We start from the raw sequence: 14,169 nt of genomic DNA on the forward strand, positions 1-14,169 counted from the left end.
TGGGTTTACGTGACCTGCATTGTACATGAAACCTTAAGTCACAATCTTGGTTTTTGATGGTTTTGACTTGGTAGTGCCTATAGGACTGGCAAAAGCAAACACAAATTCTTCATAACAAAAGATACCTTTATTCTAGGCCTCCAAAAATCTGTTAAAAACATTTTTAACAACAGTAAGAAGTACCCATCAGAATTAGCCAAATATAAAAAGAAGTCAGACCAAAAAAGCCCAAACGAGCAAAAATAACAGAAGGCAGAAATGGACTCAGACAAACTTCAGATATCTGCAATTATCAGAGACAGATTATAAAACAACTACATTTACAATGGTTAAGGAATTATAAATAAGGTTGAAAATATCTCAGAGACACAAAATTATTAAACATAGCCTAATATTTTTAAAAGCCAAAATGAACATTTAGACATTGAATATAGAAAAACCAAAATCAAAAACTTAATGGAAAGGATTGTCATCAGATCAGACACGGTAGAAGAGGCAAAGTAAACTAGAAGCAGGTTTAGATAAAACTATTTAAAGGGGAGCACAGTGATATATCACTAGATTTGTTTAAATCTGGAAATTTCACATGGTAGATATAGTGAAGTCTACAGTACATTTAATCAGAATGTAAAGAAGGAAGCAGGGAGACGATGAGGCAAAGTTAATATTTCAAGAGATAATGGCTAAATTTTTCCTGTACTAATAAAAATACCGATTCAGGAGGCCTAACAAATTCTTTTTAGAATAATTTTTAAAAATATTGCATCTAGACACACCATAGTTAAATTTTAAAACATCAAAACAGGAAAGGCATTGTTAAAATTAACCAAAGAATGAAGAGATTATTCACAAAATTATGCAAGGTAAATTGACAACTGACTCTTTAACAGCAGCACTTGTAAGCTAACAGTTAGTGGAATGTCATCTTCAATGTGCGGCAAAAGAGGACAGAGGACTGGAGTCCTAGAATATGAAATCAAGCAAAAATATCTTCAATAATAAGAATTACATGAATTCACATTCATGCAAAAATCATGTAACCAGTAGACCTCTGGCAGAAAGCTAATGCTTCTGGATAGAAGGTCTGAGAAGAAAGAAAAAAGTGGTGAACATACAGATAAATCTAAACAAATCATGACTGTACAAACAAAATTAGTGCATTTTAGTGTTAAAAGCTCAAGATAGATTAAAATATCCAATAACAATAACATAAATAGCAGTATTTTAGCCCATGTAATTATCAGGAGAAAGATTGAGCTATCAATAGACTTTTAACTTATGATGGATGTTATTACTTTTATTGTAGCCACAAAAAGAAAAGCAAATAGATTACACATTCTAAACAGTCGAATATTTATATTTCACGACCTAACAGTTCCATTATTAGGAATATACCCTAGAAAATGAAGTACCTGGGCACAGGACAATTAAAAATAGCTCCACATTAAGTAATTCAAACTTTTCTCAATACTCGTTGGTAAAGCAATAACAATGTAGTCTAAAATAAAGTTCTACACAGTATTGAAAATAACAAACTGCAGCTATACACAAAAATATAGATGAATTTTGAATAAAAACAGCAAGACACAGATGTTTTATACCCTTTGATGCTGTTTTATATAAAGTTCTAAAAAAGACCAAAGCAAGGTACATTGTTCAGAGATGCCTAGACAGATAACAAAACTACAAGGAAAAGGAACGAATTGATTATCATAAAATTGTAATAATAAATATTCCTGGAAAAGAGATATATAGGTTTGTGTTTGGAGCAGGACTCATGATTGACTCCTGAGTTTCTGGCCCTGTTGTATTTGTCGAAATGCTTAATGGTAATATGAGCATGAACTCTACAATTATTCATTAAAGCAGATACTTGTTTGAGTATATGTTATATATCATAGAGAAAGACGATTAAAATAAATGCATTTTGAAGATGCTGAAAACAAATTTTTATAACTAGAGTAACAGGTACAGTCAGGAATTTTGGTGAAGATTTTTTTTTTTTTTTTTTGAGGCAGAGTTTCACTTTGTCACCCAGGCTCTGGTTTCATCTATCATTGACATCTATGAATAATTTTGATAATAAGAGAAAAACTATGAACCAAATTAAATGTGGTTTATTGACAAAAATGCAATTAGCTATGAAGGTAGTGTCTAGATTACATAACGGTGAAGAAGTGTTCTTATCAACTTTCAAAGGCAACAATCTCATTCAATACACAAGGGTGACAGACTCCTAGCTGAATCAGTAGTCACACTGTATGAGAACAATCTCAGGTTATTTATCCATAGCTGTGTCTATACTAACTTGGGGTAACTTGAGCCTTAGGAAAACGGTATACAAGAAAATAATATTTGGTTAAACTCCCTCTTTGGAGAATGTCATTTATATTTCTTCTGGCAAATAGAATAAAGTTTTGATGTTTAGAGTAGATGTGTTGAAGAAAATATATTGTATACTGAATAATAAGCTTTTTATAGCATTAAAAATAGCCATAGCCAGAAAGTGATAATGATGCTCTCTTTTAGTTCATGTATGATTAAAATATTTCTTCAGTTTTGAGTTGCAAGTGATAGCTTTTGCTTAAGGCTCTTTTTCATTAAAAATATGGAGCTGTAATTTGGCAAATGATTTCTTCACATTCACTATAATTAAAGTGTGTAAATTCTAAAAAAAGAAAGCAAAATACTTTAGAGAAAAGTTATGTTTCAGATATGTAAAAGTTTATTCCACATATTTATTTCAGAGTGTTATGTTTCTCTAATGAATTACTTTTCTTCTTTTGAAGGCATAAAAGTTCACAACTACAGAATGTGTTAGATAGATTCCCTCCAACTTCTTGTGGTACAGCCACAAATGAAGAAAAGATAAATGTGTAAAATGAGATAAATTACTTATTTTATATCAATGTTCCAATATACTTTTACTCCTCTTTCACACTTAAGTGTATGTTTTTGCCTTTGGAGATATAAAACTTATAATCTTTCCAAAATAAATGCAATTTTATTTTGTTGAAAATGGAAACTCCAATCTGTTTCTTATGAAAGTATACACTTGAGCAAACTCATTTTGTTAAGAACTAGGAATACACTTGTTCACGCTTCCTTTTTCAAATATGAAAAGATTTTTAAAGATATGTATTTTGAGACTGGATAAGACTCAAGCCCAACTTTGTCTTCATTCACTGTCATTCTCTTGTATATATTTGTAGGACCTTACACTGCAGTAGTCCCCAACAGAACTGGCAAAGGTCAACTAAAAATATACTATGATTTGGATATTTATCTTTTAGTAATTTTTTAAATAGTTTTTGCTTATTAACTTTTACCCAGTATATTCAGGTCAGACCACTTGGTTGAAACAAAGAGATAAAGGTACCACTGCAGATAATTCAAGTGATCATATTGGATAATACAGGTAATTGAGGCAAAAGTTCATGGGTTATTCTGAAAATTGCCTTAATTCCTTGAATTATTTGGCCTCGGATATGTGACTTAGGTGCTACCATTAAACTCTGTTGAAAAAATGCCTATTTTCTTACAGTAAAAGCACAAATAATTTAGCAGGGGTTTTTTTGGTATTTGTTTTAATACTTCAGTGGGATTCTTAGAAGCTTCCCAGCAGTGATAGTAATGTGAAAGTGGAGGTGGAACAAATGGAGCTAAAGTGGTAGCAATAACAAATAGTGCACTTTTGCTGCCTTTTTGCATGAAAAAATGCATAATAAAACATCATGGGCTGGTGTTGAGTGCCTGCAGCTTTTCCAGGGACAAAGTGGAAGTTGCTGGTGGATTCGGCATTCTGGGTTCTGCAGAATGATGGCCCTCTTCTCACAGCTTCACTAGGCAGTGCCACAGTGGGGACTCTGTGTGGTGATTCCAATCCCACATTTCCCCTCTGCACTGGCAGTGCCACAGTGGGGACTCTGTGTGGGGGTTCCAATCCCACATTTCCCCTCTGCACTGCCATGCTAGAGATTCTCCATGAGAGCTCCACCCCTACAGCAGACTTCTTCCTGGACATCCCGACATTTCTATAGATCTTCTGAAATCTAGGCAAAGATTCCCAAACCTCAGCTCTTGTCTTCTGTGCACCCACAGGCCCAACACCATGGGCAAGCCACCAAGGTTTGGGGCTTGCACCCTCTGAAACAATGGCCTGAGCTGCACCTTGGCCCCTTTGAACCATGGCCAGAGCTGGAGTAGCTGGGATGCAAGGCACCATGTACCAAGGCTGCACTGAGCAACTGGATCCTGGGTCTGGCAGACTAAACCATTTTTCCCTCCTAGGCCTCTGGGTCTGTGATGGAAGGGGCTGCCACGAAGTTTTCTGAAGTACCCTGGAAACATTTTCTCCATTGTCTGGGCTATTAACATTAGGCTTCTCTTTACTTATGCACATTTCTGAAGCCTGCTTGAATTTCTTCCCAGGAAATGGGTTTTTCTTTTCTACCACATGGTTAGGCTGCACATTTTTCAAGCTTTTATGCTCTGCTTCCCTTTCAAACATAAGTTTCAATTTCTTATCATCTCTTCTTGAATGCAAATGACTGTACCACATCTTGAACACTTTGCTCCTTAGAAATTTCTTCTGCCAGATACCCTAAATCATCTCTCTCAAATTCAAAGTTCCACAGGGGGACAATACTGCCTGTCTGTTTGCTAAAGCATAGCAAGGGTGACATTTACTTCAGTTCCCATCAAGTTTCTTATCTCCATCTGAGATCCCCTCATCCTGGACTTCACTGTCCATATCACTATCCACATTTTGGTCACAACCATTCAACAAGTCTCTAGGAAGGTCCAAACTTTCCCACATCTTCCTTTTTCTGAGCCCTCCAGACTATTCCACCCTCTGCTGGTTAACCAGATGCAAAGTCATTTCCACATTTTCACATATCTTCACAGCAGTGCCTTACTCTCCTGGTACCAATTTTCTATACCAGTTCATTTTTACTCTGCTATAAAGAGCTAGTGGAGACTGGGTAATTTATGAAGAAAAGAGGTTTAATTGAGTCACAGTTCTGCAGGCTTAACAGGAGGCATGACTGAGAGGCCTCAGGAAACTATCAATCGTGGCAGAAGGCAAAGGGGAAGCATGCACATCTTTACAATGGTGGAGCGGGAGAGAGAGAGACAGACAGAGAGAGAGAGAAAGAGAGAGAGAGAGAGAGAGAGAAGTGCCAAAATCTTTAAACCATCAGATCTCATGAAAACTCACTATCATGAGAACAGCAAGAGGGAAATCTGCCCCCATGATCCATTCCCCTTCCCCAACACATAGGAATTTCAACTGAACATGAGATTTGGGTGAGGCCTCAGGGCCAATCCATATCAGTGATGGTTTATTTGAATAAAGCTATACTCTTTGTTTACCAGGACTAGCGAAGTAAAGGTCAGCATGGTCATGACTCCTATTATGTAGAAGCAAACATTGTGCAAATGTAGATGAAAAGCTAAGACAAAAGAATTCTTCTGAGTGTTTTCTCACAGAAATATCTGTAAAGAACACCTTTAGCATATCAAAAAAATTTACCACAGAGATATTATATGAGGACCATTTCTCTATTCTCAGTGTAGTTCATTTTACTAATTAGACTAATACTAATACCAATAATCTGTGTTCTTAATGAAAATCTTTCAGTATCAGGAGAAAAGGAAGTAGGAGAATTCTCTTCAAGAGGCCAAAAGATATGCTAAGTACTACAATGTTAAATGATGGGAAAACACATGACTACATCTTAGGAAATAATTCTGCCTGTTTTGGTGTATGTACCTGGACATCAAGCCCCCCTGTTTTGAGAAGTAGTAGGCCCTTGAAGTCAGAGTAACACAAACTTAAAAGAATGAGTATTACTGAGATTCTTCAAATCAATGAAAAGGAAATATTTTTTTAATTAATGAGCTGTCCGAGTTATTTTTAACCGAGGAAGATTAGAGTAACCAAGAGTAATAAATCTATTGCATATGGATGCATTAAATTTGATTTACTTTTAAGGGCTTAGTGAAGCTTAGGAAAAAAATACTGCAGATTTAGGTATAAAACTAAAAACAATAAACTAACAACTTTGCTCCTATTTCTGCCTATTTATTTTTTAGCATTACATGTTGACATAGGAAAAACATAGGAAAGACCTTCCTCACACAAGGTATAGAGAGAGTAGCAGGAGGTAGTAGGCAAGAGCAAAGCAGGGTTCATTTGTTTATTTGTTTTTTCTTGTTTTTTGGTATTTGTTTTAATACTTTAGTGGGATTCTTAGAAGCTTCCCAGCAGTGATAGTAATGTGAAAGTGGAGGCAGAACAAATGGAGCTAAAGTGGTAGCAATAACAAATAGTGCACTTTTGCTGCCTTTTTGCATGAAAAAATGCATAATATGTATTTTTCGTTTTCTCATCCTTATTAAATCTTAGTACATTTAGGACTTTCCACAGTTGAAATAACATGAACCTAATTTTACTCTTTAGGTCAGACACCAGACTGGACTATCCACACAGAAAATAACCTATACTACCAGGGAAGTGAGCTTGGAGAAAGAAGGCATGTAGAAAATGGCTTGAAGGAATTATTTTTCCTCTGCCTCTGGGAAGAGTGATTTGCTTTTTTTTTTCTCTCTCTTCTATAAAGGTACAAGAGAAAATAAAATGATTGTAGCTTGAGGGGAAAAAATGGGGTGATTATTTTTAAAGATTCAGTTGGAGCCAGAAAATGACACACTTGATGCTGAGGAAACTCCAAGTAAAATATTTTGGCTGTGATTACTGTTATCAAGGAAGAACAGGAGGAAAGCTACTACCACAAAGTGATTAAAGAGACAAATCTCTGGCCTCCTATGTGTACCTGGGCACAAGAATTCTCCAGATGTCCTCTCCGAATTGCCAGGGAGGTGAAACATATTTAAAAGGCATGCATTTTGCAGGACTTTTGGGTTTTCCAGGCAGTATCACACACAGTTAACATGTTTTGCTGATTTCTGTTATGCAGAAATGTTTGCTATACTTTTGCTTTTCATTCTTAAAATAGGAAAGTGCTGGGCTGTTCAGGAAGTTATTTTTTGCATTCTCAAAACTTCAGGGCTAAAATTAATGACAACATGTAAGCACTAAGAATTAACTGAGAAATATTTATCCATTTGTGCTGAGAGGTAACTTGCCTTGTTAGTTCTTATGAAATGCATTGAACACCAAGATGGAGATGTTTGATTCTAGCAAATGATCATGCTGATCTGCTCTGATCTTTATATCTTTTCTTTATGTCTTATAATTCTTAATATCTTCTCTCTACATATTAACTTTGAATGAGTGATAACTTAAATAATTTACTTTAGGAAGAAACACCCTATCTCTTGCTTTGAATAAAATCCCAGTGAATGTGATCTGCACTACCCAAAATATTCTGGTTATCTCTCAACTTGGGTTTTTCTGGAGAGATGGCAGCCTCACCACCAGGCCTACCCCTAAATTTTGCAGGGCCCAAAATAAATGTGCATATGAAAGCCCACATATGTCATGTCTAAATATTTAAATATTATAAGTAAAGGTCATTTTCTGCTAAATAACATATATTTTATCCTCATACTTTGACAAATATACCTTCATTAAAAAAATACCCAAACGTGTGAACTAAGGTTTATTGAAGACTTGAGAGGGAGGGAGTCAAGGGGTGAACAACTAGCTATTGGATATTATGTTCACTACTTGAGTGATGGGATCATTAGAAGCTCAAACCTCAGCATCATGCAATGTACTCATGTAGCAAACATGCATATCTGCCCCATGAATCTAACATTTTTTAAAAAATAATATACATTCAGATTATTTTTAAAAAAGAAGACTGCAGTTAAGTATTAGTATACATAGCTGTGTATACTATTGATAAGCCAACAATGGTATGATTAGAAATAAAATAACAATATTCACAAGTTATGTGTTTATTTCATGTTATTTTTATTTCCCACATGTACACAAAATTACTGATATTAGTCAAGATTTTTACATAATCTGTGTTTTATTAGAATTGATCTGGGTATTCAGCAACAAAATATAATGAAGGCATAATTAAAGATGCAAATTACACAAAATTTATAAACAAAAAATGTGGTTACTTTCATTTCTTTTCAAAAGGTTATTTTTATTCTAAAATGTTAAATATTACCTATCAAAACTAAGTGGAAAAATACGAGTTCCAAGTATAAGGTATAATATTAAAAATTTAATTCAAGATAATTTAAACTTAACTGACTTTCATTTTTGAAAATGTAATTAAAGCATTTAAAATAGAAAATAAAACTATGCTCCATTATAGCAAAGATTGGTTCAGGTGAGAATAATTAATGCTAAACCTAGTTTCAATGAAGAGTAGGATATTTGCATCATCTTAAATTGTCCTTTCACAGATTGCTTAATTTTTGCATAAGAAAAATATAACTTTAAGATGGAGAAATTGGAAAAATCCCTAGACTTGGTGGTCAGGATAAACATTACCAGTGAGACTCAGTTAGATACTGTGTGCCACTGCGATGATCTGAAAGGGACAGTCCATATGTACTATTCTATCAGGGAATGCATACGTTGAATCTTACCATGGGACAACATCACACAAACGCAATGAGGCACGTTCTATTGACAAAATGAAGCAGGTTGTATTCTTAAAAAATGCCCATCTAGTAAGAGACAAAGGTTTATGGAAAGGTATCAGATCTAAAATGATGAAAGACTCGTGGCAATAAAACACACATGATCCTACATTAGATACCATACATGTTCTATTTTCAACTTCCTTTTTCTCTCTTTTCTCCTGTTAATTTCATTCCGTGTATGTTGATGCACTTAATTGCTTCCCATGTTACTCTGAGGCTCTGTTCATTTTTCTGCATTATTTTTTTCTCTTTGTTCTTCAGATTGCATAAACTCTATCAATATATCTTCACATTAGCTGATTTTTTTCTTCTGAAGTTGAAATATACTATTGAGTCTCTCTAGTGCATTTTAAATTTTCATTATTACACTCTTTAATTCCAAAATTTATATTTTGTTCTTTTTCACAATTTTTATCACTTTACTTAAATTTTCTTATTTCATGAGACATTGTCATACTTTTTTTTCAATAGGCTTTCTATAGTTCTTTGAATATATTTATAATGGCTGTTTTGAAGTCTTTGCCTACTAAGTTTGATACCTGGGCCTTCTTGTAGACAGTGTCTCTTATCTTTTTTCTTTTTCTTGTATACAGGTCATACTTTTCTGTTTCTTTCCATGTCTTATAGTTTTGTTTCCTTAAGAAGTGGGTATTTTTAAAACATATTGTTACAATTCTGTTGACTGATTCTCCCACTCTCAGGGCTTGTTTTATTATTTATTTGTTTAGTGACTTGGCTAGAGAATTTTTAAGTTAGTTTCCTCTGCAGTGTGAAGCCTCTGTTGTTGCTCCTAGGGGGCTCAACTCTGGGGATATGCAGGATTAGTGTGGAATGTCATTGATTTTAGCTTTAGTAGGTCTGTTTTTATTTTTCTTTTGCCTAATCTTTCTGTTATGCTCTCTCTGTGAATTTCACACCTGGTTGTTGAACTCCACTGATTGGTGGCGATTGCCCTATTGTTTTTGAAAATGTCCTGGGGCATAAATTGTTCCAGAGCCTGATCCAATTAAATTTAAGTCCTTTGCAGGAGTAGTTTTCCAGTTCCCTCCTTGAGGTTTGTTCTAACAGAAGAGAGCTATTCTTAGGTGTTCACCCTGATAAACTGGGTGATCTACAGTTTGGCTGTTACTCTTATATAGCTACTAGCCTCTTCTTAATAGCTTACCACAAAAATATCCATTGTTTTAGGGAGCTCCCTTAAACTTGAACTTCCCTGCAGTCCGTTCAATTGAACTTAGTATTTTGAGAAAGCTTTGAAGTCGTCTCTTCTTGTGGTCTCTCTGTTTCCCCAGGTCAAATCTCTAAGCCACTGCTAATGAACTGGGGGCAAGAATAGTGACTCACTACTCTTAGAGTAGCATTCCTATTCTATGAGTGGGATGCAGGCTTTGGACAGTAACGTCTGGTCCTGTAAAATTGTCTTTCCCATTATGGAGCCTCCTATCAGTGAGGTGTGGCAAAGGTAATGAGGTATTACCTCATTACCTGTATCATTGTATTATTGGCCTGCCACATCTGTATTATTAAATAATATTCTGATTCATGAGTCAAGGCTGGGTGGAAAAAAGAAGCCCTTGCTGTCTTGGCTTCACTCATCTAGAATTTAGTGTCTGTAACAACTAGCTAGAGGGAGTGAGAAATGAGAAATGCTGGCTCAGTGCCCCTCCAAGAGAAATATCATAGCCATTGACAGGGAGCTGGGAGAAGAGGGAGCCCATTTCCTTGGCCACATGCACTCCAAGTGGAACTTCCATTAGTTTAAACTGTGTGTGTGTGTAAGGTAGAAGAAGTGGGTTGTGGCTCAAGTATCACTGGATATTCTTACTGTTACCAGTAGGGATCCAAATCCAGACTCCAAGAGAGGTTTCTTGGATCTTGAGCAAGAAAGAATTTTGGATAAGTTCATAAAGTGAAAGCAAGTTTATTAAAGAAGTAAAGAAATTAAAGAATGGCTACTCCATAGGTATAGTTATTTTTTGACTATATGCTAAACAAAGGCTGGATTATTTATGAGTTTTCTGGGAAAGAGGCAGGAAATTCCAGAACTGAGGGTCCGCCCCTATTTAGACTATATAGGATAACTTCTGGACATTGTCATTGCATTTGTAAACTGTCATGGCATTGGTGGGAGTGTCTTTTAGCATGTTAATGCATTATAATAATGAGTAGTGAGGACTTCCAGAGGTCACTGTCATCTCCATCTTGGTTTTGGTAGGTTTTGACCAGCTTCTTTATCACACCCTGTTTTATCAACAGGGCGTTTATGACCTGTTATCTTGTAATACAATTCTTGCCAACCTCCTATCTCGTTCTGTGACTAAGAATCCCTAACCTCCTGGGAATAGAGCCCAGTAAGTCTCAGTCTCATTTTACCCAGCCCCTATTCAAGATGGAGTAGCTCTTGTTTGAACACCTCTGACATTACCAAAATTTAGTTGATTTTCTTAAGTAAATGTTTCTTCATTTGTTGTATGCCCTTAGGAAAATTGCCAGAAACTTAAAATGGTGACTTTTTAAAATATAAATTTTCATGTGTTATACTTTCTCAAGTTGTGGCTGTTTCTTGGGGGCACTGGGCCACAGAACTCCTCATGCCACAATTCGAAAAGTAAAATTACATCAGATCTTTTTTATATCAAACATGTGTTTTGATAACTTAATATTTAATTTTTCCATGTATTCATTTAACAATTCAGTAGATATTTTAGGGAAATAATTGAGAATGGTTCTGAATGAGGGACTACCCATGACAGAAAAATTATCAATATCTGAATCCACCTAAGCATATATAATGTTTTCATAAGATAGCAAGTAAATAATATTTAGGAAATCATTTCTCATTAATATAATCCCACTCAAATTACTGTTAGCATAAGGAAAAAATTCCTAGGAAGTACAGAATGGAGGTTAAGAACAGAGATATTGTCGTAAGAGTCTGTTTTGAATTCAGGTCTAGTACTTAATGGCAAGTTAGTAGACCTTTCCCTACCTCTGTTACCCTATTGGTAAAAAAAGATAATTGTGAGTTAAAAGTATGGCAAAAGCCACAATTACTTTTGCACCAACCTAATAATATATACAAAAATCTTCTAGAGTAGTTACTGGCATAAAGTAATTTTTATATGAATGTTTTCTATTTTAAAAATAATAATGAAAATTACATTGAATACATGGATGGAATTCAATTCATGTATACAAAATTACTCCACATGCATGGCAATTAATTATATTAAGTCTATCTACTGTAGCTGTCCTTAATAAATCAATTAAAAAGATATGACTTTTTTTAAGGAGTAGTAATTTTATGTAATCTCAAGAAGCAGGTAATTGTAAAGGAAAGTTAATTTGAGAAACTGTTCTATTGTCTTTAATATATCCATATTTTAAAAAATCTATAATTAACATAATTTTAGTGAAGTCAAATAGATTGTATGGTCTATGAAAATAAGTTAAATTAACCCAGAAAGTTTCTGCATTTTAGGTATTATATTTCAATTTTAAGAAATTCCATTATATTTTTTTAAAATGCATTTAGAATCTGCAATATTTATTCTTCACATACTGTGTTTTACTGAATCTTTTCAGCCAAGAAGTAACATAATAAAAAAAAATTCAAGCCATATCTATTTCTATAAAATGAATCTGTGTAGTTCTCCATTGTTGCACAGGAGATTGATTATGTGTCTGGACAGTAGGAATCTCATCCGACAAGATTCCTTGAGAAAAAGAACAAACTTGAGATCAAATTGCTATTGGAAAGATTTTAGAAATGTAATCCAGAAACTATGTTTTTTCACTTATATCACAGTTGTGTATTCAGAACAGGCGATATCTTTCCTTTAGATATTCTTTCTTTCCTAGGGTCACATATGATAAAAATCTAGGGGAGTAATAAAGTTAAGTAAAACAAAGAACTACAGTTGTGTTGAATGCTTCTTCTTCTAGGCCTGATTTGAAATGTTTGACAAAGATGTAGAGGTAGCCTCTCATTGCAGTATTATTTGACCTTAGTTGAACATACTTTCTTTTCTTTGTGAGTTCTCTTTAATGAATTCACCTTTCTAATTAGAAATGCCACTGTCTCACTGTCCCTTGCTTTATTAAACTTTTACATCTTCAAACGCCTTCCTCTGAGACGAATCATTAATTAACTAATGGATCTTTGTTTCATAAAGACTTTAAAGAGATCATAGAGGACCAGACGGATGCATGTACTTTGGAAAAATATTTGTTTAAAGTCTTTAATATGTACTAACAGCTTTTGGTTCATAATAAATGCTCTTTCATTAATAGCTAGCAGAAAGAAGAAATGAAATAGTACTAGAAAAAACCCTATAGAAAGATGATCTTGAGTTGAGAATAAATTCTTCTGAAAACCAGGAAAGTATAAGGCAGTTTAATTTAAAAATCTGGTTTTCACCGACTCAGTGTAAATAAAAACAGGTTTAAATGGGAGCATTGGCCAAAAGTTGGGAATTTTACTGCTGAGGATAAGCTTAGAGAAAAAGGGCTAAAATTATCTATGTAATATTTTAATGGACACATTAGAGGTTGCTTGCTTTGATATCTTGTTCTTTGTTTTACCTGGTACTTTTTCTTTCTATTGATGTTTAAAATAAAATTAACTTCTTTTTACTAATTATAAAATAAAATTTTGATTTAATGATTTAAATATAAACATAATTTTGAAAAAAAATCCCAGTGTTCATGATTTCTGTTCCTAAAGTTTATTATATTTTAATCATGTACAATTCTGTTATTCCTCAGAAAAAGGCTCATGGTGTAAATGTCTCCTTTCAGACTTATTCTGGAAGAAGAACTAAATTATCTATGGAGAAACCTCAAATGGTGATGGAATTCCCCCAATAAAGTAAACAACACACTTGAAAAGTATATTGAGAATTTCCATTGTGTGGACAAGCAAGACAGGTAATTTATGTCATCCAAATTTTTCTTAGGACAGAGCTTGGCATAAGAATCTTACTAGGTCATTGATGTGAGGCTGTCACCTGCCAATGTCATGTAATCACATTGGTTTGGACTGCCACCGAAATGTTATTCTAATTTTGTTCCAGACAAGAAGTAAAAATCAAAAAAACTTACTGTGCATTTAGATGACGTTCAAAATTATGTCTTTGAGTTGTTATACCTTATTTTATTTATAAGCAATTGATTTCTCCGACATTATTTACTATAAAAATGATGTTAGTATTAGAAACCCCACATTTTCATAGTCTGTCTTTTGTCTCTTCATTTTGTAAATAGCACTAACAACGATTATTTTTAAAAACACAGCAAAATATTTTTTGACTATGTGCAACCATTGTTATATCTTACTTGTGTAATTTCAAAGACACTATTTGTAGAAAATATATTTAGGAAGTTGCCAAATAGGTGCAAGGGAAACACTGATATGCTCTTTGAGTGGAAATGGCATGTGAAATTCCTTCCACTTATTAAATATTTGTTTTTATCTTAAATTTTAAAAAGTGGCTAGAGACACCATACAGACTCACTTTAACCAATGGCATT

General features: G+C 34.1%; 1 long non-coding RNA gene across 3 annotated transcripts in view; it reads left to right on the forward strand.

Moving 5' to 3' along the window:
- LOC117980099 (uncharacterized) overlaps positions 1-14,169 on the forward strand; it is a 180,044-nt gene that overhangs the window by 75,897 nt on the left and 89,978 nt on the right. For all 3 annotated transcript variants that reach the window (XR_004671244.3, XR_004671241.3, XR_004671242.3), the window contains one exon: positions 13,438-13,566. This is a non-coding gene — a long non-coding RNA (uncharacterized LOC117980099). The remainder of the gene's footprint in view (positions 1-13,437; positions 13,567-14,169) is intronic.

The sequence above is a fragment of the Pan paniscus genome, chromosome 3, assembly GCF_029289425.2.
Source record: "Pan paniscus chromosome 3, NHGRI_mPanPan1-v2.0_pri, whole genome shotgun sequence".
Classification (NCBI taxonomy): domain Eukaryota; kingdom Metazoa; phylum Chordata; class Mammalia; order Primates; family Hominidae; genus Pan; species Pan paniscus.